The sequence below is a fragment of the Hermetia illucens genome, chromosome 2 (genome assembly GCF_905115235.1).
Source record: "Hermetia illucens chromosome 2, iHerIll2.2.curated.20191125, whole genome shotgun sequence".
In the NCBI taxonomy this organism is placed as follows: Eukaryota; Metazoa; Arthropoda; class Insecta; order Diptera; family Stratiomyidae; genus Hermetia; species Hermetia illucens.
The window spans coordinates 178,842,189-178,867,864 of record NC_051850.1 but is presented as its reverse complement, the minus strand read 5'-3'; the positions used below and the strand labels follow the sequence as shown (position 1 = coordinate 178,867,864).

The window sequence follows — 25,676 nt, the reverse complement described above, 5'->3', positions numbered from 1 at the left end:
TAGACCATGCATGCCTCACAATCATCGTCAAGTTTATGAGGCGACCTGAAGTAATACCTCTGACTAATATTACGTCACAATCATATGCCGAGGTCTTCTGTCGAGAATGGATCCCGCGCTTTGGTGTACCAACCGTAATCATCACGGGCCAAGAAATGTAATTTGAGTCTACTCTTTTCACGGAGTTAGGCAAGCTCCTGGGTTTCAAACGCAACAGGACTACTGAATACCATGCTGGAACGTTGCCACCGGACACTAAAGGCCGCCTTAATAGCTCGCGACGATCCGTTGTGGTTGCAGTTTGCCTTTCGTCCTCCTCGGCCTTCGCACAACTCACCGAGAGGAATTCACGACCAGCCCCGCGGAGATGGTGTACGAGGCGAATTTTCGAAAGAGTTCTGTGAGGTGAGAGCCTACATAATAGCACCGCCAATGAGAATTACCCCCAAATTGCCCACCAGCAATTTTATTTCCATTTGTAAATCTCAAGGTTCGAAATGATGACCATCAAGCTATTCAGGGAGGTGTGATTAAATCGGGTACCCAAACAGTTGCTCAGACGATGGTAAGTAAGATTTATTGAGAGGAAAGGCCAGGCCAATAGAGAAGCCTAAAGAAATTTGAAGTTAGTTGTGTAGCGAAGTCAGACTCTCGAAAAAAGTTTGTTCACAAGGGAATATAAGTTTGTCGTAGGTTATTCTCCAAACAAGGGGATAGAACGTGGCTATCATAAGAGTCTGTGAAGATCATAGATCCAACGAGGGACAGGCTCTTGGAAATTTCCAATAGAATATGAACTAACATTCGGGCCCAAATGGCAAACCCTAACAAATCCTTCAAACCCACAGTGAAGAAGTGTATGGGACATGAATTGCACAAGAGGTCTTCCTAATATTCTAGGAGTGACAGAAGCTTCTATTGATATCGGAGGCTAGGAAGGCTTTGCGGTATATCTTTTAAGCACTTGGAGAAAGGACTGAAGCGGTTAACAACTACTCTGAGCAGCTCATCGCTTTTCTGATTGGTAGCTTGATTCTCATGAAACCATTTACTACCATCGACATTTAGCAAAGCTCGGTAGTGGATAAAATCAAAGACAGCTTTGGTTATAGGTTACAAAACATTTTATAGATATCCAGTTACGCTCATGTGAAGACAAGCTCAGAGAGCAGAAGAACGATATGTGGGGGTGGTGACTAAGTCAAGCTTGATTTTTAACCTGCTTTTATGATATACTCGTTCAAAAGCATCTAACGACAGTATAATAAAGCCAAGCATAAGTTTATGGTTGATTAGGTCAGAGGAAGAGAAACAAACTCAAAAGAATCAAGGAATGGGGATGCCCGTTAAGACTCTGAGGAAGGACATCCGTTGGGTTTTTCTTCCATTGCAAAAAGAACAGCTACAATAATCTCGAAGCGCATCAAAGAATGTCACGAAAGCCTGATAGACTGAAAGTAGACTGGTTTCTGTTCTGGGTCCTCTAGCAGCGACCACATTAACACCCTATGGATAGCTATGAGGCATTGCGGAAAGTTCAGATCTACGCTTTACTTGCTTTCAACAATGCTAATGGAGTGTCCTACGCTGAAACCACTAGCCATTATCATTGCGGCATATGATAGCACAAAATGTTACGTGCTGCACCGAGGTATAAATTCAAAGTCCAAGGCTTACATTTGGCGTTTTGTCACTGGTCGTATTTATTCTCATTATCGGTGACGTTCCTCATACTGCAAGGGGCGAACCTATCTTTCCTCAAATACCACATCCACGCAGATAAAATCCGCTTACTCTTTCACCGAGTCATACACTTTGACCAAATGGCTCTGAATTTTGACAAGGAGGTAAACAGAATCAGATTCAAGATAAAAACAACCGCAATCTAGGTTCCCTGTCTTATGGGGCATCACAATCTTCCAATATGCATAAGTGGGCAGAGCATTGGACTCCATAAGGTTATTACAGCCGAAAATGGTTCCGACTACCTCGACACGTTCATTGTTTTATATGAAATCTGGAAATGCAAACACCTCATCAATATGCTCTCTCTGTGACGTTGTTTGGCAGCACCACATAGAAAACGACCGCCAAGGTCAGCTCCAAACCGTCGACAACACTCGTCTTCGTTGTGCCATCAAGGTGCTCTGCCCCGACAAAATCTCAAAGCAAGAACTCTGTCAGCGAACGGACCAAGTACCAGTGGACGTGCTAATAAAATGGCGGAAATGACAGTGGATAGGTCAGATATTGAAAATGAAGGACAAAAACATTCGTAGCTTACTAGGCAGTGGAATCGAGGCAACAAATGAATCGCCCTAGCGCGGCATGGTGGGAGAAGCTAGAAAATGATGGTAGGCTTCATAAGGGAAATTACAGAATACTCGAACTTCAGGTTCCTATGCTAATTAAGAATATTATAGAAAAGAGTCTTAGGTTTCCTGTACTAAATCATTGTGAACAACTCCACATGAAAACTTTTTTGAGATTCTTTCAAAAAACTTAATCAGCTCCTTTGCTCGTTCTCCCACTTCAGCTACTTTATATACCACCATCAGCTCTCAAATATAATTGATCTTCAATGCACTCACTAGACATGCCTCCTGTCTTCAAATAGATACTATGTACGCCTTCCTGAGTGAAACTCGTGTCAAAACCAGAAGAGTATGCAATTAATTTCAACACGTCGCAGTGCATGCATTGCATTAACTGAAGTGGCACAAAGTTCACCAAGATTCCTGCAGGCAACTGCCGTTTCTTCTCGGGAGCGATGTTTGTGTATCATAACCAGTTTACGCTGAATATATCTCTGACATCAACATTCTCTCGCGCTGCACCCCTTCTCACCAGTATGCATCAGCATCCTCGCTTCCCAGCTCGTTCGCGAAACCACCATTCATGCAGTCAGACCGTCAGAGGTTCCATTCATTCAAATCGTCCTAATAGCATTATTGTCTTATTTGTTTTGTATTCCTTGCCAAGCGTCTAGCCCCTCCTCCAGCAGTCATGTCGCACCAAAAATGGGGGTTTTATTAGACATCAATAAGAGGGTGAACTTCGAATGGCGCGTTGAAGTCTTCCCGCAGAATTTTAGCACCTCTTTTAGGCTGGTATTACGAGTGAGGGGTGAAGAGGTGGAATTCAGGACAAAAGGGAGCTGGCACAGTAAAAAAAATAAAAATCGAGTGTCGACAGGATAAGGCAAATTTAAAGCACAAGAACCATACAGACGCGTAGGATATTGCCGCGTAATCCATTCTCGAACAAAAGGGTCTGGTGCCTTTGAACACCTCTTCTTCACACTTCGTGAATCAATCCATTTCATTGCCGCGTCGTGGTACTATCCTTCGTTGGGACTTTATATTACTAAATGCATTCTTGCTCCCTTGCTTATTTTTTCTACTTCGCTAATCCCAAAAAACTCCAGGTCCATCTGAATCGGTTCTGATTCCCCTATGCCTGCTCTCAACCAGAATCATTTTACATATAGGTACACATATCCGACTCAGTAACCCGTCCATGTCGGCAGGAAGCGTTTTGAAGCAGAGGCTGCTCTTTGAAGGAGTTTTCGTTCCACAAATCCTCCCAGGGAAACATTAGCAAGAAGACATACTTGGGAGGTGCGCTACTAACAGTGCATAGCATCTTTTTGTGTTTAGATACGAATGCAACCTAATGAGACTTAAGCTGAGAAAAAAGTGTTGTCACCGACAAAACGGGAAGCCCTTTCCTTATGTTTGTGGTAATTATCATCATTAGCAACAGTCCTACAAAAGAACTATATCCTCCTGGATTCTGAGGAAGAGAGAGTTCCTTTTGAGCAAGATGACGTAGACATAGTTGAGTCCGCCGGAATGTACTATCGCATGTGGCAGTTACTGTCAATGCTCCATTATAAGGATTCGCTCTGTTTTATTGTAAGCATCCCGTATGGGGTAAAGTGTAGTCGACCCATCAATTCAGAACCTTTTGTTTTGCGAAATGAAAAGGCGACCCTCAACTGTGAGCTCGTGGCACTGTGAAGGACATTTCGCGAAGGTATGTACCTTGTCGCAAAGGGACAAGGGACCGGGTTGCACCAGCTTAGGCTATTGCACGGGATGCATCCGTACCTTGAATATGCTCCGTAGCGCCGAGTCGTCTACGACTTTCAAGCCTTTATTCAAGTGTGACTGGCTTTTGTGTGAGTACCCTTTGCCCCGGCTGTCTGGGAAACATTTATAGGACATTAGATCCCATCAAAGATCCACCTATGCATCTCTGTTGGCCGCGTTTGATATAATCGTCTCGAAAACGAACTGCATTCACCAGGGCAGTACCCACTATTTGTCCAGGTTAGATGCCGGGAAAACATTCAAAAGTGCACAAACAAAAATGCAACTCTCCCCAGGAAACGATGCAATTTGGAATGCAACGCAAAGCCAGACGGATCAGTCTAATATGCAAAATACACTTGGCTTGTCAGCATCATCACATCATCACCGTCATATTGACGACGGCATCCATTCTCCTCCTGTTGACGAGGAGGCGCAATGCAAGCGCATTTGCACCATTTGAATTTTAGAAGCAGAAAATGCAAGTAAATTGTTCAGCCAAGCGGAAAATCGAAAATGATTTCTTCTCGCTGCTGGTTTTCCGATTGCATTGAAATTTGTATGATTTGTGGAAACGCATGTGCACACAAGGACTCCCTACCCGAGTTAATGGTCTCGTGTTTGTTTTCGTTGCAAGGAAATTCCAGCTTTGTCGCTATGGGGGAAGGGGCGCAATTTGTCAAATTTCGAACAATGGAGGTCTCACTCAATTAGTTTCGTGTATTATTTACAATTATGTCAAATTTTCAATGATTTCTAATTTGTTGGATGGAGTTGAAATCACGTTTATGGAGGAGGAGGTTGAATTCAGTGCAAAAGATACTTTGCACTCAGTTGCGAAGAACAAAGAGGTTGGTACTGTAGACTAGCGGGATGAAAAGGACCTCGCTAAATACCAGCCGATTGTCGTTGAGTATACCAACATATGCCTGTGAAACGAGCAGAAGGCGAAGCCCACCGACTTCAAACGCAAGCTCAGGACCAGGTCGAACAGCGACACAAGGGGAATAGAGTTTGTAAGGGCTCGGACGCCAAGAAACGTCTGAAAACCGGTTTGTGCAAGATCAGTTATACAATGGAGCACATAAAACCCATGGTCATCCCATAAGACCAGATCCCTAGGAGACCGATTGTGTGCAACTGGTTACCGAAGATCCACGTGGATAAGAGCAAGCTCGTCTAATCCTTGCGTCATCAAAACTCCAGAATTCCTATGGATGACTGGGTGGTTATCAATGAGGAGTTACCCCAGGAAAACAACCAACCTTTTCCATTCCGTACAAATGGAGATTGCCTGGTGGCAAATTATGAAGTGTGGATTATAAGGATCGATTCGGAGTGAGTATCGCAAAGGTGAAAATGTTCCTCTCCTCGTAACTGGACGACGACCTGAATTCACGTCGCCAACGAGCTGTTGGAGAAGAGAAAGATCGACTGTACGACAAGGACTGACGAACCCCCCATGCAAGCAGATCATGCTGAGGGTAGCGCAGATAAATCTGCAGTACTCGAAGTTTGCCTCAGTTAATCTGTTGGTCTTCCTTTTAGAAGAAGGCATCGATGTCGTATTAACACAGGAGGGGAGCCCTAAAGCAAATATTATAATTTATTTCAAAGGACTCGAAACACTTATCGGGGCGGACCTAGATTATTTACCCTCGGCAGGAAGAGCCTGCACACCTTTCTGTGTTCGGACCTGAGTTCAACCGATTTAAGCGTGTTCACACTGGAGCAGGCGAGAGCAGAAAACACGTAAACTTCTTCAGCTCACAACCGATCAGCTCTGCAGAACTGCAAACCCAAGCTATGATTTGGAGTAGCTCAAAAATCAAAGAAAGAGATGAGTCATTCTTTGATTTTTTTATTAACAAAAATCCATCGTGGTGTTACAGAGTCCGTACACCAACCCTCCATTTCCCAGCTCAGAAAACTCTGACAATTGTGAGGAGATCTTTGATCCTGCTCAGATCACAGTTAGATACTGTGTCAGCCAGTCTAGATCTCGCTTTCAGAGGTTTTCCAGGGGATTGACTTGGAAAAGTTTCGTCACGTTATCAAGAACAAGATCTCCTGTACGCAAACTGGTAAAATTTACACAACAGACGGACTGGACTCAATGTACGTCACATTTGAAAACAGTCAAAACTGGCTTGACAGTTTCGTGCCCTGCTAAATACAGCATTGCCACCGTGATAGAAGGAAGATCTGACCAGCCTTGGGAGCTGAACATGGAGATTTTCAACATCTGGTACAGGCACAAATATTGGTAGATATAGATTGACTGCCTGAGGAAACACAAGTTTGCCATGGTTTCACTTTTGCCAGAGCATTGAAAGCACCAGCGAATTTGCAAGACTAAGTAAGATTCGGTCTTCTTTAAAAGTCGAAAAGCTTCTGGACAAGTCTTCTGGTGAAATCCTTGAGTTGTCCTGCACAATTCTCAGCCAGCAAGGAGGTCTGTGAGTTAAAGCCTTTCTCCAGCCCCAGCCGTGTGATACCATCAAATGGGTAATTATCGAGGATAAAATTCGCTGAGTCATGTTGCAGATACAGCGAAAAAGGGTTGTTCTGTGGCTTGTCAAGAGTTACCGAGCCTATATGCCTTTGGGATACGTACCTCACTCTGGGAAACACATGCGCACGATTCCACACCGAAAGCAGATAGGTTCACCATGAGTCCGCGAAAGATTTTCAACCAATCAGTCTCACTCCTCACCCCCTCATATTGAAGAACCTAGACTCCGTTTTGAACGCCGCGGATAGAACGTCCTTCTTCAAGTCTCAGCACGCCGGAGGCAAATCTACAGAAACCGCTCTCCTCGCGGTAATTAGCACGAATTTTCTATTGTCGCTACAATGGCACTCCCGCACGCTCCTCAGCACCTGTTCGACACCCCCTGAACCGCAGGCAACATCTACGGTCTTTCCGAACTCATGTCGCCCCCGTGGCCCCTTACTGAACCTTGCCTCGCCACTGAAGCAGCTGTTCGTGTTGAGGCTAGCATACTCCACCACTTCCGACTATATTCCGGCCTACATCAGAAGCAAGGCCAACTCGACTCTATCACCTCTCTCGGATGTGAAACTGACGAAGATTGGTTCTCCAGACCGAGTGGTAGCTTTCTTCAAAGTGACGTATCCCTACGACTTCGGCGCTATCGCTTAATCTTCGTTTTTCGTCAAGCTCCACCAGAGGGCTAAGCTTCTAGAAAAATTCCTAACCATCCGTCTGCCTCGCCTAATTAGAACGATTTTCATAACTTTATATTCTTTTAGAAAAATGTAAGGAACCAAACTGCTGGGTTTGAAGTTATTTGCCTTAGTATTCCAACGTCACGTCAGCTGCATTTCTGAAACATGGTTAAATGACAGGATTTTAGATTCCGAGCTCCTCGAAGGTTACTCTGTCTTTGGTTGTGACAGAGACTGCACTGCGCTTAGCAAGACTATCGGCGAAGGTGCTTTAATAGCTGTTAAGTCCCTTCCCGTGCCGAAATTATGTTTTCCTCCTCCTCCATCTACGATTCCATCATCGTACAAGTCATTCCGTCTAACGTACGCCCCTTTGTCATATCCTACGTATATTTTCCCTATTTAGCCCCGCTTCTTTTTGCGAAGATTTCTTGGACAGATAATCAAAAGTGCACTCTCCTGTCATGCGCAAGCCTGCCAAGTTTAATTTTCGTAAGGCAAGCTTCGGAGATCTGAACTCAGCCCTAGCGAACTGAACCTAGTCGAGGTTCCGCATCTCATAAACGTGTGACCAAGCCCTCAACACCTTCTATACAATTCTATCACATCTTCGCCCTCTTCTCTCCTAAATCCACAGACGGGAGTCCACAAAAAATTTGGCCAACGGTATAGTGTAAGCAAGAAGTTCCTGTCCTCTGGCACCTATGCTGACTTCATTTTTTTCAAAACTGTGTTCCTCGGTCAAATCCTTAATATTTAAGTCCAGAAAAGACTATCTGGCCAGTGTTGAAGGCTCACTGAGACGCGGCAAAATCAAACCTTTCGTGGCCCACATTCGAAACTTTCACAGTCACGTCCAACTATCCCCTCCGTTCATTGAATTCTGTAGTTCCTACACTAACGCCCCCCCCCCCAACTATCTTGTGATTTACTCTGTCGCTACTTTTCCCGCCTCCTCCCTTCGACTAGTGGACTATCTTGTGATTAACTCGGCCGCTACTTTTCCCCAGTATATTTTTTCCCTCCTCCCTCCTCTTCCCTTCCACTAGTGGATGTAGCCTGCCCTACATCGCCTACCTTTCCCCGTCTTACTCTTCTCCTTGTCGAGTACCTCAATGGCAAGTTTGACGATAATGTCAGATCTAGTTAAGACGATCATCCACACCCCCTTTTAATTTAAACTGGTCTCCCTGCTTCTGTCGATTATTTTCAACAGAACCTTCAAAGGGAATCATTTCCCTGACCTGTGGAAAGAGGTTCTCATCTTCCCCATTCACAAAAGTGCCAATCGCAATCTTGCTGAGAATGACAGTCCCATTTCGCTTCTCTCCTCTTGTTTCAAACTCTTGGTAAAGTATATTATCGACGGGTTGTCCGCTACTTTGGCCACCTCATAGTGAAAGAGCAGCACGGCTTTGTTAAACATGCCTCCAACCTGGTCGACTTTACCAACTTTTTCACTGTAGGAAGTGCATATTATCTACACTGACTTTACTAAGGACTTCGACACTGTAAATTACAAGATACTACTGTCCAAACCCTCGTCTCAAGCTTAGACACTCTGGTTCGTTGGTGCCCTGTTAATTAATGGTTTAGCGCTAAACGTTAGAAATTGTCATTCTATGTACAACTCGCTTAAATCCTCACCCACTTCTCCTCGTACTCTCGGGTTTTCCTTATCAGAACTTTACTTGCCACCTCGGGGTCACTTTCGACAATAAGTTCCGCTTCGACCCCCATTGCGTCGAAATCACCAATTTAGCAGCAAAATTGTGGGGCTTTATACGTCCTTCTTCCTGCGACCTTGACTCCATCCAACCCTCCTTAGTTCTTTTCAACTTCCTCGTAAGAAGTACCCTCGAGTACTGCTCCGTGATCTGATCACCCTCCCGTAACTGCGATTTTCTTGCCCTTGAAAAAGGAAGGAAAACTTTCCTCGTGTAGACTATCCGTCCCACCTTCGTTTTCTGAACCTACCCTTCTTACAACAGCGTAGAACCTATCTGTATTTATGCACATTTTTAAACTTTCCTCTGGTCTGATGGACTGCTTCATTTCCAAAAGTTTGTCGAAGTTTTAACGCACAAAAGCTTGGTCCTTTAAACTTTTCTTCTTTCAGTAGTTTGAAGCATAGGTTAGGGTTTTTGGTTTCCCCTCCTCCATGCATATTGGTCAAGAGCCGAGTGAAGGTGGTGGTGAATGCCGACAACTTGGTGGTATTGGTCTGTTGTGAGTCACATCACGGAACGAAAGTTGGGTAAGGTGTGCCTGTGAGCCACAAGGGGTGTACTCAGCATAAATCTAACCAAAACAGAGCTGATTTTATTTAGCACCAAGACAGGGTTAATGGATTCCACCTCCCGCTGCTAAATGAGCAAAAATTGGATATTTTCTCCAACATAAAGTATCTGTATGTCATCCTTGATCCGAAGCTAAATCGGCAATTGATCATACAATTGAGGGTTGAAAGGGCCTGTATAGCCTGCAAGACGACCTTTTAAAGAAAATGTGGTCTCCGCAGACACTGAGCAGCAAATTTCAATAAAACGAAACTCTCAGACGAAGTACTTCGGTACCTTTAGGCATTTCCCATCGACTACGCAACACGTAGGCAGAACTTTACGAGGAACTTTCATGTGAGCTTCCCAGCCAGGGCAGAATAGAAGACCGGCAACGGGGTGCAAGGCTATAACACAGTATTCTTCACCGACGGATCAAAGATGTTCTGCGCCATATGGTTTCCCAGGATTTACCAATGTATTCCAAACGGAAGTATTGGTGCCATGAAGGCTTTGTACTCAGTGGTGACATCCTACTGGCTTGTGGGATAATACAAGAACATACTAACAGTCTGCGTAGCACCCCCAAAGTCACTCTCCCCTGGGTTTCTGGGCATATGAATATTGAGAGGAATGACAGACATACGGAATTGCAAGGCCAGTCGTTCTGGCACCTCCAGTTTGCGTCCCGCTGGCGACAGTTAAGGATGGAATCTACTCACCCTACTTAGCAACCGTAGATCGCTGGTGGCAAAGGCTCACCACCTGCACTAAGTCAAGGAGGATTAGGCCTGCATATAACAAAAGCTAATCGTGAAAGCTTTTGTGACAGAAGCGTGCAAATGCGCACAGGATTTCGACGGTTTGCACGGAGCACTGGCCTATCGAGGACCATGCCGCCTGGCTCGTCGTATCCTAAAATTCACATTCCCGAAGCTGTGGAAGAGAGGGAGAAACCCTAGGCACCTCCTTTTCAATTACCCTGCCATAGCTAGAGCCAGGCTAAGGACACTGGGTTAAGCATTCTTTGAGGATCTCACTTTCAAGGTGGGAGAGCTACTTAGACTTTGGCTGACTCTGAAGACAGAACAGAAGACGTGGCCTTTGGAGTTTGGGGCATCAAAACGGCGCACCACAGCGCTGATTGGGCTTCTCAGAGCGACCGCAGATACTTAACCTAATTTCCTAATCAGTTAGGAAAATATGTCCCTAAAAAGGAGTGGATCAAAACAGTCAGGTAATTAGGAAAAATCTATCTAAATTCGCAGACTGAAATGTTGGTTCAAGTCACAAACAAGCACCCAATGCGGGGAGGGTGTAAGATTTATATACCGTTGTCCGGGTAACATGGTAGTTGGTAGTAAGTCTTCAACCTTCCGTGAATAACAATGAAATCCTTTATAGTCGACCATTCTCACCCACACCATTACTCTAGGCATAACTATTATTGTCATCCGGGACAATCAATCAAAACCCAGTCGTAAGTAGCCCCGGACCCATAGTACAATCCCTCGGGACACCATTCAATTTATCAACGCTTGGTTCGAAACAAGGTCCCACAATTACAACCGAACCATCAGTGGCGATGCAATGTATCAAAACAAAGACCCAAAATCTATCATCTGGCGCAGACAGTTTCTAGCTAACGGCTAATAAATTGTCAAGATGTCTATCGATGACAGTCATTAGGCCACCAAATTGATTAGCATACCAACACAATGCCGGAGTTTTGTGTTGTTCAACGGGCGGAAAAGCAGTTGACGTGTAAGTGGCAGTGCCAAGAAGATTCCCAGTTTGTCTTGGGCTTGGCAAACAAGAGTTGCAGATACACATTGGTAGCGGATTTCGTTTGCGTATGGAACGTTGAGGGGGCGTTGATCGAAGATATCAAGACAGAGGTTTATCTTTTTGCCTCACTACTCCACTAGCATTGGCACTAAACGGAGCAAAAAACAATTTAGACACTCTTGTTTGCTACTCAGCCTGTCTCCAGCTCTGACGCAATCATCGTGTACAATTGGTGCATCTTTTGTAACCGTTTCATGTGAAAAAACATTGCAATTCCAAGAGATCTTGGAGTGCTACTGCGAAGCTGCCGCAGAGGAAATGATTTACATTTTCGATAAGGATGCCATGCTTGGTTTTTGTGCTGCACTCGGTTTTTATAGCACCGAATCGCTCAGCAGTTTCATGGTTAGTGGACATGATCCTCTTGCGGTTGATGGCGGTTACAAAAAGTATACGTTTCAATCTAATTCCGTCATTTATCTGAGGAGAAGAGTTCGTTCTAGAACAAGGTTTGTCCATTTTCCATCCACTTTACACAACCTCCACACTCATGAAGGGGGTTAACTTCTACCGCACTTTTCCCATTATGTAGGACAATGTAAATTCCGGAATATTCTTCTAATAACCTCATATCCAGGACCCTTCTTCAGATATTCCAAATCGCTGGTTCTAACTTTCTGAAACGCTAACCAAACAACACCAGTAACTCTCCTCCCTCACACTCCTCCACCAAATCACGATAAAAGCAAGACCTCGTATAACATCTCAAAACGATCAATTGAAAAATTATATTTTTAGCATCCATGACAGGTAGGAATAAATAACTGAGAAAATTTAATTAATTTCTGTGTAGGTTTGTTTTCTCGACATCAGATGCGATCCGATGCGAAGATACCACCGACCTGAATGCAACTCCGAGAAGGGTCTACTACCACAACAGCGCCATAAGTAGGTTGGATCATGAAAAGTTTGTTAAGATCATAAAGAATCTGAATCTTGAAGGTATTAAAGATGCTTACTGGGGGAGGGTTTTGAAAGATACATAAAGAATTGTTGGTCGTGGAAAAATTGGAACAGATTTATGAATTTTAGCGATTAGAGAAGATGAAAGATGTTTGGTGTCTCTCATAGAGAAGAAGTTTCATTGTCGGCACGAAAAAGATAGATAATATGTAGATATATAATAAGAACGGGAACATAAACATAGCAATCGCATCTTTGACTATCGGCTTTAGTACCCTTTACAGTTGCATTTTCAAAAACTGAAGGTGGTCTTTCCTCCACATGTTCGCCGCTCTTTCTATTCACACGGGTCAGCACAATAACGAACACAAATATCCATGACGAACCGGGACTCCAAACTGGGGAAAGAGGTCGAGAAGCTGGTGCACCCAAGTCGACCATCGCACCTTTGTCATTAGATTCAGAGTTTGCAACCGGTTGATGAAAAAATGTCGTATTCGTCTCCTGTGATATCGCCACTTATGAGAACCTCTGTTTAGAAGCAGTCGCAGGAAGAAGACTCATTGGTAAACATACCGAAGACATTTGGGGAAGGATCTACTAGATATGCAATTCGTTACTGATACAAGATAGCACGGCAACCAGCTGTATCATTTTGTAAGCGGCCTTCCCAGCCGTACGTGTCAGCGGGACGTCCATATTTCTCTTCGCATGGGTGATACGAGGGCCCCGACGATGACCGGCGACCGTACTGCCTCGGATCCAGGTGTCCAGGAGGGGACAAATTCGATACTGGATCCTTTCAGAAGGAATTCAGTGCTCCTTAGTCAAGCGAGATCGCTAGAGGGACGAGGTGTTTATCAGACAATGACGGAGAAATTTAAGGAAGCCAAGCCCAACGATGTGATTTTGATACCAGATGATGGGTGTGACGAATGTCAGCGAGCGAACGACAACCCGGGAGCGGCATTTGCCGCACTTGGTGAGAAAATAATTGAACTCTGTGAGTCCATAAAGGATAGAAAGAACATACACCAAAATATTAGGGCTATGATCAAAGGTATCGGAATGGCGTATGGCAGAACCCAGGAGAAGAAAGGAGCGTGCAAACCAGGCAAGAAAGTCACCCAGGCGACACAAGTGAAACCTCCTCTGCCAAGGTTACTCGGCGAGGACGCTAGAAAAAGAAACCGCGAGGGGATGGGTGAAATACCTGGACCCTAACAGATCGCCGAAAGAATGAAACGCCCTTCTCCAAATAAACCCGAGCAGGCATTGAAAACAGCCAAAGATATTAAAGAAAAGACGGTAGCTGTGATGCCTGCAAATAAGGCAGAGCGTGAAGTGCGAGGCACGGAGGCATGGAGCAAGGTTGTCTCCAAGAAGATGAGGGAGAGGAGGAGGATACAGCCAGAAGTAATCGTCATTTCCAAAACGGGAGAAGCAACTTATGCCGACATTTTTAAGCAAGTTCAATCGTACAAAGAGCTTAGGAATCTAGGAAACAGCGTCAACCACATTAGGTGGTCACACAAGAGAGACCTTATGCCGGAGCTAAAGAAGTCTAATAACAAAACAGTGGCGGAATTCTTCGGTCAGGTGGAAAAATCCCTTGGCCAGCAGGTTGAAGTAAGCGACAGATGGCAGGAGTTAACTATCAAGTGCAAGGACATCGATGAGGTTACCACGAAGGAGGATGTCCGCACAGCACTGAAAAAGGTGTTCGAGCTTTCGGGACTGCAGGTGTCGGCAGTCAAATCGATGCGAAAGGCTTATGGGGAACAAGGACCGGAGTTATCAGCCTGCCAGCAGAGACAGAATTCAAAATACTAGCGGCGGGCAGAGTGAAGATAGGCTGATGAGACAAGGGAGAGAAGGACAAACGAGAGAGGACGTATCCCGCTCGAGGCATTTGCCGAGTTGCATGTTGTACTTGGCAACGTTGGGAACTCATTTACGTTCAGAAGGAGAGCCCTGGGCTCTATCGTCAACTTCACGTACGGGAGCACCCCATTGACGAGGGGAACCACCTGGTATTTCAATGAGCATCACACCCACTGGGACCACCAGGCGATCTTTATTAAAATCGCTGATGGGCCAAGTGGCGGGTTAAATGCTCGCCAAAAGCGAGTAGGGATGTCAGACTGGACAACAAGCGCATTCGAGCAGGATACGTTCTCTGAAGCTCTGGCGGGTCATGACGACCTGAATGCACGACGACCGAAATGGCATCGAGATTCACGCGATGGGTGATCGAGGCATGCGACGCTGCTATTGGTGGAATAGCGGAATCGCGGAGCTAAGATCGGCATGCCATCGAGCAAGAAGGCAATTCCAGCGATCTGAACGGGATTATAGGACGTTGCGTGGCAGAATAAAGGACGTCATTCGCAGGAGCAAAAGAGTTTGCTTTAGGTGACTGTGTGTGGATACCAACATGAACTCCTGGCGTATAGCCTACAGGCTGATTATGAAAAAGTTGCAGGGGCAAAGGTAATTCCAAGTGACCTGTCCACGCCTTCTACGAAAAATTGTAACGACGCTCTTTCCCCACCATACGGGAAGCAGATATCAAACGGAGGCTTAATCCGAGGTGGATGTAATACCTCACGTTACTGAGGAGGAACTTTGGGAGGTCTGCGGAAGGATCAGCGATAGCAACACTTCAGGTTTGGATAGCACCTCTAATAAAGCGCCAAAGCTGGTGGTGGGGACCACGCCCGATTGGTTTATAAATATCATACGGTCGTGGAGGAAGGCGTATTTCCTCCAAAATGGAAGAGGCAAAAATTGGTGTTCTTCGCCAAACCGGGGGACCCAGCATCTTATCGGCCTATCTCTTTATTGGACACCATGGAGAAGATGTTCGTGCGTATCATCTACAATTGATTGCTCCCTATCGTAGAAGCCGGGAATGGTCTTGCGAATGAAAAATATGGGTTCCGGAAAACTCGTTCTACTGTTGACGCGGTGGGAAGAGTAGTAGACTTGGCTCGAGAGGCAATGCTTTCTGGCAAGTGATGTGCCGTGGTGGCGGTGGATGTAAAAAAATGCATTCAACGCCGCCGACTGGGGCCGCATTAACGAGTGATTGGCCAGAATTAATGCACCTGGTTACTTGGTTAATCGAGAGTTACCTGTCGGACAAACCTCTCTGGTACGGGACGGACGACGGACCCAATGGATAGATAACCATAGCGAGAGTACCACAAGGCTGGAACGTGATGTATAACGAGATGCTCTTGCTTCCCGTAGCAGAGAAGGCTACGTTAGTCGGTTTTGCAAATGACTTGGCCATAGTGATCATTACAAAACTCCCGGGGGATGTGGAGGTTCACGCGACCGAGACGGTCATAGATGTAAGGCGCTGTCTTAGGGGGCCGCACTGAACCTAGCGAAGAAAAATACGGAGGCAATCCTCTTTGCAAATCGTCGCAAAAGGAATACGAGCAGTTTGTGGGTCGGAAGCCATATGATCATCTCAAAGCCGATCATCAAATACCTTGGCGTGACTCTCGATGCCAGACTGAGTTCCAAAGGGTATATATCGTAAGCCTGTGAAAAAACTGCAAAGGCCACTACGGTCTTTACCGGTTTGATGTCGAACGTAGGTAGGCCAAAACAGTGTAGTAGTGTAGAACGGTGACCGAGGAATCGCATAGACCCTGGCAACGACGGTGGGACGAGTCGTCGAAAGGTCAGTGGATATACAAGCTTATTTCTGATATTAGGGAATGGCTTGACAACACGAGGAGGTGGACTATCACCTCACGTATTTTCTGACTGGACACGGTAGTTGCTACTGAATATATCTGCATGGTATCGGTGTGGATGTTTCCCCGAACTGTTACAGATGTCATGGGATCCCAGCATGTGCTGTTTGAGTGCCCGAGATTCCGGGAGGAGAGAAGAAGCCTGAGCGGGACCCTGGGAGTCGGCGTGAGCCCCCAAAACTTAATCCAGGAAATGCTCAGGTCGAAGGGAAACTGGACGTGTCGGTCATCCGCACAATTGTGCGGATACAAACCCAACTCCTGAGAGAAGCGCGCAAGAAGAGTACAAGGAAATGGAGAGGCTATATCATAAAGACAGAATGGAGCTGCTGAAGGAAGCAAAGAAGCGGAAGGCTGCAGAGTTGAAAACAAGACGGCCTACGGAAGGCAAATCTGCCCCGCGCAGTAATGCCCAAATGGTGGTCCCATGGAGCAAAGCCAGGAAAGAAATGGAGGTGATTTTTTAGTGGGTTGGAGTCCTACCCTACATCCATCCCAGCTTTGACGTTCACACGGGAGAGCTGGAATGAATTTGTCTTTCCAAAATTTTTTAACATCTCGGTGTAGTAAAAAAAAATATGCAAAAGGCAAACCAAATAACGACATTATCGGAATTTATATGAACGGAGAGCCTATGCTGACATGGAGTGATAGTACTTGTGGCTTACGGGGTGAACAGTTTCCTTGACCCAAGCCTTCTGTGTCTCCTGACGATCGCGACATTAAGGAGAGCATGGCAAGGATCAAGCCTTGGAAGTCACCTGTCAAGAATGGGATGACTGACGAAATGTGCCAGATGGGTCTGTATGATCGTTGCGTAAGGGAGAGATGTTTCCCTTCCTTCTGGAAGATTGATAGGGCTCTTGTGCTCCTGAGGTCACCAGAAAAGGCTAGGAGTAATCCTTGGTGATACAAGGCAATGCATCTTCTCCCGGCTCTTAGCTCTTGTAAAGTTGAGCAGAGGGAATCTAAAATACTGGAAGCCAGGCAGGTACTTGGGAGTCACAATCGTGGAACGCACATGCTTGCGCCTACACCTGATCGAGCTCAGGACGTATATCACTGAATTGGTGTATGTTGAAACGAGTGATGAAGTATGAATAGGACCTAATTAGCAGCGATGCTACACCTATGTGGAACTCTTTCTTGCGTATTCTACATATGTTTCCCTTTTGTTATATGATTTTGCAGTGACGGTGCAGGGCAGGAAATTTCTTTACACTTATCAGCGTGTCTTCCTGTATGTTGCACGGTTTAGACTGATGACATTTAGGTATTGTTGGGAGGTAGTCCGGCGTGCCACGTCCTATAGGATCAGAAGAGGAGATACCTTCGCGATAAGCAGATTTAATCAGTTGTAGTCAGGTGGTGGGGTTAGGACTACATGCGGTCGAAATGTTACATCTAAGTGGCGCATGTGATAATGGATATATATGCACTTACCTTGAACACTGCATATTGCGCATTATTGAATACCTTCGGGCGAATCGACCATGACCGGTTGGATCGATTTGCTGCATCTGTCAACACTGCTGCACATGTTGCTGTCAATATGAACTCTGATCTCTCTGGCTGATCGAGAGACAGCTAATGGGCAGAGAAGATGATTTTTGACTCAGACTTCGAACTTGCTGGAAGTGAATGTGGGTTGACAGTTGTGCTGTTCTTTGTGCTGACAAACCAGGAGGAGGATTTTGACCGCGAGAAATCACACTTGAAAGTGAAGGAAGTGGATCGAATTCACGAGATTTTATTGAGAGATAACTTCACGAAGAGGTGAAAGATTGGTGGGATTCGATGAACATTGTTCGGATGGATCGAAACGGACCGGAAGTTGAAAAAACGAGTCCCTTTGCGAGTCACACACAGCCACATCGGAGAACCAATTTCCCTGTCATTCTACCCAGGTCATCCTTTTCAAGAGATGTTATGGCCAGAAGAAATAGGGTGGAAAATCTGACATCTCGAATCTGTCAGGTTGCACGCACGCTGACGAGCCAACACTTACTTCCTTTTTTTCCGATTCTAACTCACATTCCCCAGCCTGGCCAAATCAAAAGCGTGCAAACACGTGTCGGCGGGGCACTTCAGACTAAACCTTAGGATAAGGAGTCTCACATTTATAAGACGTTGTTCATATTTGTCCTTCTTTACTGAAATCAAACTTAAACTTTGACTTTTATTCGAATTCTTCTGAAGTCAAAAGGTGCGTTTGAATGGTGAATGGGGGACAAATTGGAGGGGGTCAGATCAAAGAAGGATATACATAGTTGACCAGTATCATCAAGGCGATCAGATGCTGAGTTCAGGTCATAGAAATGTTCCAAGAAGAGTAACTAAAAATAAGGCACAGGCACATTTACAGTTAACGTGACACCGAAATCTCTTTTCATTAAGTATTCCAATATCTTTTTTTTTCAATCTCTTTCATGTTCCATATAAATTGAATTATGTCACATTCAAGTTTCGTTTAATTTTCTTCAAATAAAGTTTCTGAAGAAATGATTCAATTTGATTTACATTAGCTCACTTTTGCTGTGAAACTACCCAAAAGTAATTGGGAACGAGGAGCGGAATCATCCTACACTGCGAACCATTGGCACTGGTCCTAAAAACTTTCTTGAATAACTTATCCATTTTCCTTGCCCTTCAACTTCAAGTGCAACCCAAATACATTTTCAGAGATATTTAGTGTAAATAAAACTCGATGAAAGCTTTCAAATTATCTTGGAAACTGGAAAATCTTCTCTAATTTCCGATTTCCTTCACATTCATTATCCTTGAACTTTAAATAAGCTCATCTCATCTCATCATCACTGCCATCCACTTTGCCGTCATACTTTTGATAATATTGAAATTTAGGAGATTTTAATTATATCTGAATGTTGACTCGCTTACATCCATTAGAGAAAGCAAACACTTTTCCTGCCATTCAAAATACAGTTTCCTCGGAATTGCCGTGAAAAACGCTAAAAAGATAGAACTGAAATTTCATGGGAAGAAATTAAGAACTTTGTCGTGCTTTTAATTGTATGGCATTAAGTGTTGTTGCGAACTCACCTTCATAGTCGGGAAAATGCTAAAAAACAACGTCAGTAAACAGCGGGATAATTCCAGCAGCTTCCGAGACTTTTCTCATCAGTCTTCTGAGATCTAGTACTGGGAGAAAATCCCAACAATTTCCTTTCATTCATTATTGGCAATTAGTTGATTGGCTGTTAATAGATAATGTTTCATGAAGATTTATTCCTCTTTAATAGCAATCCTCAAATAGCAATCAAAGTTTAGTAGATTTTTCCTCCTAGGCTGATGGAAAATCGCGATATTTTCAATGTATCTAGAATCGGTAAACGCAACAAGTCGTCACTATCTTGCCGGTAGAATATCTTCAATCTTCCCATGCATGAAGATCTGGCTGACACTCCTTAAATCAATAAACACAATCACTCGCCCCATGATCACTTAACATCAAAACGATCCGCGTAACCCGCGACCGTTTTCATATGAATCTGAGGCCGCCATTCTCTTAGGTTCAATAAACATCGAAACATGAATGATTTAAACATTAAACGCGACATTTATGATCTCAACAAAATAATAAACTTTGTCCATTGTGAAGTTCATGCTGAAACTGATACCGCCATGGGTCATATCAATATTTTTCTATAAAACACTCATCACCAATGTGGGATGCATCTATCGATAAAGATTCGATTATTTTAATGAATTTTTAGATTTATCGCTAAGGAAACAAATTTTTATGCGAGAAATCTTTTATGTGATATAGAAAAATTGTCACTTTGATTGATGCTCTTGGAGTATTTATTCAACTGATGTCGGTGCTTTACCAGGAATTTAGCAGAGAAGATAAAAGATACTTTTTTTTTGCCGTGACTATATGGAATAACTGGTAATGATAAATGTGACGAAATTGAATGGAATTTTAATTGTGATAAGATTGAATTTATGTTTGTTCTCAAGAGAGATTAATGAACCTCAGAAGCTCGCCCAAACAGGATTAGATGATGGTAATCGACGAGAACATTTGGAATGGTGTGGGATTTCTTTTGTTCGATTGGTTTCAGATGTATCTTAAAGATATTTATTCAGTTGGTTACACGAGACATAATCAAAGTTAAACATAGGTTTTTGGTCTAAGGAATATTGTAAAAAGCGAAAATGAAAAGTCAGGCAAGCTCCTGGGTTTTATGGTCTGCATAAATTTTGTGGATTGAATAGATATTATAGATAAACAAGCAAAGATGTAGGCGTTTCTAAAATCGCTCCAGATTCCTGAACATACAAAGTAAGTCCCTCCCATTAAGGAAGATTATCTAGGTTACCAGAGGTGATACCTGAAACTAAGCAGCAAGCCGAGGGAAGGCAAGACCTTTGCGGAAATTCTCAGCGAAATCCGTTTTAGAACCAAGCTCGAAGATAGCAGAGAAAAAGTTCCTTCCATTCGGAAAACGAAGGATGGTGGAGTCCTCGTCGAATTTGACCCGTGGACAACATACGAGTATGAAGGTACGTTCTGTGAAGAAGTCAAGGGGCTACTGGTGCAGAAAATTTATGTTTCTACCCTAGAATCAACGTGCTCTCTGGAAATCTGAGATGTTGACTGCCACACAGAAAAGGACGAAGTAGAACAGGCCATCAAACATGAATGTCCGGAGGATACCAATGCCCGGATTGATAACACCCTCTCTAGTTAGTTTAGTCAGTTTAGTTAAATAGGGGGAGCCGCAGCTCCGAGCACTCAGGCCATTATTAGGCCCATTGTACTATCCCCGTAAGTTGCCTATTCAATGGCTTCCCGCCTACGGTGTTCGCAGGCTTTAGCGAATCTGAGAACATTCTCAAGAGGCAGAGAGTGTGCAGATTCTTCATTGAAGAAAACCTTGCCAAGGTGTCTTCGTCTGAGATCTGAGGATGCCGGGCAGCTGCACAAAAAGTGCAGGGCAGTTTCCTCCTCCTCCTCACATTGGCTGCACACAGCCGAAACCACTACCCCAATCTTTTCCATATGGTAGTTTAAGGGGCAGTGTCCCGTCGAAAGCCCTACTAGGGTTTTCATGTCCCACTTCTTAAGGGACAACAAAAATGCCGCTCTAGTGGCCCTAGGCTCCTTCACAAGGATTTTCGCTTGCCGGCAAGAGTCCAAATTTCTCCACTCGGTTGCGTGAATCCTTGCAATTTCACCTTTCAGAGTAGACTTGACACCCTCTCTAACTAATAACTCTCTCTCTGAGCAATACGCGATGAAGCTTTTTAACAGCGAGAAAGTCAGAATTGGTTTCGTAATATGTAGGATACGAATCCGGGCCGCTCAAACCAAATGTTACAGATGTTTAGATTATGAGCACAAGTGTGGAACTCGTCTTGGACATTACAGGCGGACAACATGCCGCACATACGGCCAGGTAGTCCATAAAGCGAACATCTGCTACGAAAGGGCGAGTTACGCTCTATGCAGGGATCGTGGCGCGTCTGATGTGAGTGTTGCGCACACTGCCGGCTCCGGGTAGTATCCAGTCTTCAAAGCAGCACTGGAAAGAGCTAGGACGCGGTAAGTATGATTCACAACCTACAGGTCAATATGCACCAGAGTGCGATTTCACTGCTAGCGCAGTTCGCTGCGGAAATCAAAGCTGATCTAGTGGTCATCAATGAACAGTACCGAAAGAAAGACCCAGCTACATGGTACCCCGACATATCAGGTACCGCTGCCATCTGGAACCGCGACGGAACCCACCTTGAGGTTCTTCTCAAAGCCGAGGAGACGGCTTTGCCTGAATCCGGTGTTTAGGCCTAACGTTTTCCAATGTCTATCTCACACCACCAAATGAGACGATACCGAACTTTCGACGCAGGCTTGATGCTTCGGAGGACGCTATCTTCGGCACGGAGGGCGGATCCTGGTCGAGGATGACTTCAATACCAGGGCGCTTGAATGGAGCATAGCTCAGCTCAAGACCAGAAAAAAATGAATTCTCTAAATGACGGTGACTAGTAGTTTTACACATCCGATCCATATCAACGTTCCGAGGCCCAGGTCGCGAGGTAAGCATTTCTTATGTAGCCTTCATGTCGAAATAACTAGTGTCGCTGGTGAACGGATGGCAAGTTTTGGAAAACTTTTCGGCAAGCGACCATCAACACGTCGCCTTTGAAATGACTTGCACAACCGCTCGCGGTGCTCTTTCTGTACGCAGAACGTCGCAAAAATGAACACGGAAAAATTTGTCGATATTCTTGGAACAGATGCGGCCATCCTGAAAAGCACTCCTGAGAATGGTGGTGCTGCAGCTGGCACCGTCGTTAATTCAGTTATGAACCTGATATCGCCTGCAGAGCTTCCATGCCCAAGAATTTATCGAAAGGTGGCAAGTCTTCTATGTACGGCGAAAATTGAAAAACTCTGGAAAGAGTGTCACGAACTCCACCGCTGCACATAACGTTTAAACGACCGAGAGGAGGCATGTACCACAATTTGTAATGACGGAAGTGGAATGGGGATGATCAGAAGACTTAGAGGGAAGAACCACCCCAAAAATGGAAGGCGTGTAAGCACTTGCCGACGGAACACATCGATGAAGCTTGAATATTTACGGACAAACCTTCATGGTCAATTTCGTCAACTGTTTTTTGTTTTTTTTTTGATAGGTTTTTGGGATAGCTCTTCCCTTTAGGTCGTCTTCGATTACTCCTGATGGTCGTTTGATCATCCCAATCCCCCTTTAGTCATTGGAAAGGATAGAGTACAGATTAGGCAAAAGACAAATCCACAGCGCAATAAACAGGAGTAAAACTCGCTGCGGGCAGGACCCGATCGATGAAGTCAAGGAGAACTCGGTTACAAACTGGTTACCCAAAAAATCAGGGATCTGCGGGAACACTGTTCACTTGAAGCCGGGCAGATGGATCGCATTGCACAGGCATAATTCCCTGCGCATCCCGTACAGTTCGTACGATGATGACAACAGCACTGCTTACTTATCTCGATAAAAGAGTTGAAAGAGTCAATCATCTCTATGAAAACAAAAAGACGCTCGATGGTATACCTTCAAAGGTACAAAGGTACATGTTCGGTGCATTAAAAGCTTGCTTCTAGGCACACTAGACAATATTTTCCTTGCAACGAGCTATCCCTTACAAATATTAAGGGATTATCTGAGGAACCTCCCTTTAGTCTATGAGCTGCTAGAGGGTCGGAGAAAGATGGAGGTAACCTCGGGAGTAGGACAAAGACTCATCCTAGTGCCTTCTTAGAGACGACATTCCAGAAGAGTCACGTCTGGTCGTTTATGTAGATGATGTTGCGATGCTTGATACTGGACGCACTGATATTGGTGGCGGTAAGCGGATGGGATGCACTGTGTAAAACCGAAATAGTCATCCTGATCAAAAATGAAATGAAAGAAGAGTCAAGGGAGTGGTTCCTAGTGGAAAATGGAGACGTACATTAAATAAGTGGCAACTCTCTTGGCAAAATAACACAAAAGGCAGATGGGCTGCGCGGCTTATTGACAACTTAGCCACGTGGTTCAATCGGAAGCATGGTGAGGCTGAGTGTTTCCTTACCCAGCTCTTAAGTAGGCGTTTTTAGTTTTACCTGCTCAAGATTAGGGAGGCACAATCTCCTGGCTGTGTGTTTTGCAATGGAGTTATCGATGACGAGTACCACATATTTTTTCTTATGGGGGTGGAATGGGATTCGTCAACAACATTGTAACGTACGAACACAGACAACATTGCCGGGAAGATACTGAGGAGCGCTGATAGGTGGAGACATGTTCCGATCTCGACCAACACAGAGGCAGGATGGCGCGGGTTCCCAAAAATAACAATGTCCTTCCTCCTCTCCTCAATTTGAAGACTGCCCAATACAAGGGAGCTCGAGGGCTTGCTCGAAATATTATGACGAACGGTTCCAGGGTTGCTCTGTGACGGCGGGGAGATATTAAGTTGGTAGTCCGACGGCATGCCATTACCATTGCTTACACGAATCCACCTACCCTACCCCAAAAAAAGTTCCACTCCAAGCCATGTTGCGACTAACGTGCTGGGGGCTTAATGAAGGGTTAAGATGTGGCCTGAACGGTGAACTCTGGGTGCGAGGCGAGCACCAATTTTAATTAGTCTTGTCTCGGCTAAAAGGAGCTCTGCCGAGATTGACTTATTTTCGTCACAATAAATAACGCAAAACCGGCTTAAGTGCCTTCGGAAAACGATCTACTTTGCCTTGCAAAGCTGATTGCTGCAGTGTCGCCATCGGTGGGTCGTCGCTCAACATCTTGCTTCTCCTCAAATATATGGGTAAGCTTTAAACGGTTGAAAGAGATGTTTGCCTGGCTGCCGTAAATGTTGACGAGGAACGTCTTCTCTCAGCGGTTGATGATCAGGACAAGATCAGCATACGGTGCTTCCATAGCATGTTTGACGGTGTCGTATGTTAGGAAGACATGTTTCATAGATGCAAGGTGCTTTAAGATAAACGTTTTGTGGTCACCAAGCAGTCGCTTGATCGTTGGTTTGAGCTGGTGAGAATGTTGACGCACCTCGATAATGAACGAAGCCGTATCCTGGTTAATGATATTCGACGGTGTAAGCAGTTTACCAGGAAGCCAGAGAGGTTGGCCAGAAACAAATTCAGCGCCAGTGGATTCCAAAACCTCACACTACACAAATGTCTAGAAAAGCCGTTAGTAATACTCTTGTCAACGCCCCATTCTTGTGGTATTGGATAGCAGCATAAAACTGTCGACGTAAATGCTCTATAAGCCCGTTGGCCTGAGCGTGGTATGGCTTTGTACGGCAATGAGTCGTACCTGTTAACTGACTAAGTGATTTGAGCACGTGTGATTCGAACCGTCGTCCATGGTCAGTTGTCACTCGAAGACGCCGAAACGCCATCTCCAGTCATTATATAGTGCCCAAGCTACAGTGTCAGCTTCTTGATCCGCCATCGGATACGCTTCGGGCCAGCGAGACAATCTCTCTAATATCGTTTGCCCTTAGAGCATGGTATTACTTTTATGCCGATGTGTACTAGCTCAAAGTGTGATGATAATCGTGGAAAGCTTCCCACAGGCCGCGAATGTCGGCTTAGATGGATGGCCAGAGGAAGCATTTCCTGACAGCCTGTGCCATCGCCTTGGTACCTGGATCATCTACCTGATGAGTAAAGTCGAAAGCCGCTCATCTGAAACTCGAGGTCCATATGGTCGAGCAATTTGCGTGGAAATATTGCAGTAAATTCGAACGACCATACTTGGAGAAGCAAGTAGTTGCTTCCGCTCCTCGTCATATCGTTGTGTCGAGTGATGTTGATATTTCCTCAATGCGAGAGAACGCATAGGTCACAATGTTGTCCTTCCCAGCGACGTGTCGAATTTCTATGGAAAACTGGGTGATGAAGTCCAGATGTCCAGCTAGGTGTGGTGAAGTTTTGTCTTATGGAAGGCGAAGGTAAGTGACTTGCGATCTATAAAAATCATTAAGCTGCGTCCCTTGAGCATGTGTCTAAATTGCTTGACAGCCAGGTAAGCAGCAAACAGCTCTCGATCGAAGGCGCTTGTAGCCTG

At 44.9% G+C, this 25,676-nt stretch overlaps 1 protein-coding gene across 3 annotated transcripts in view; it reads left to right on the top strand.

The window, feature by feature from the left end:
- Positions 1-25,676, top strand: part of LOC119649847 — a 467,192-nt gene that overhangs the window by 242,482 nt on the left and 199,034 nt on the right. The window lies entirely within an intron of this gene.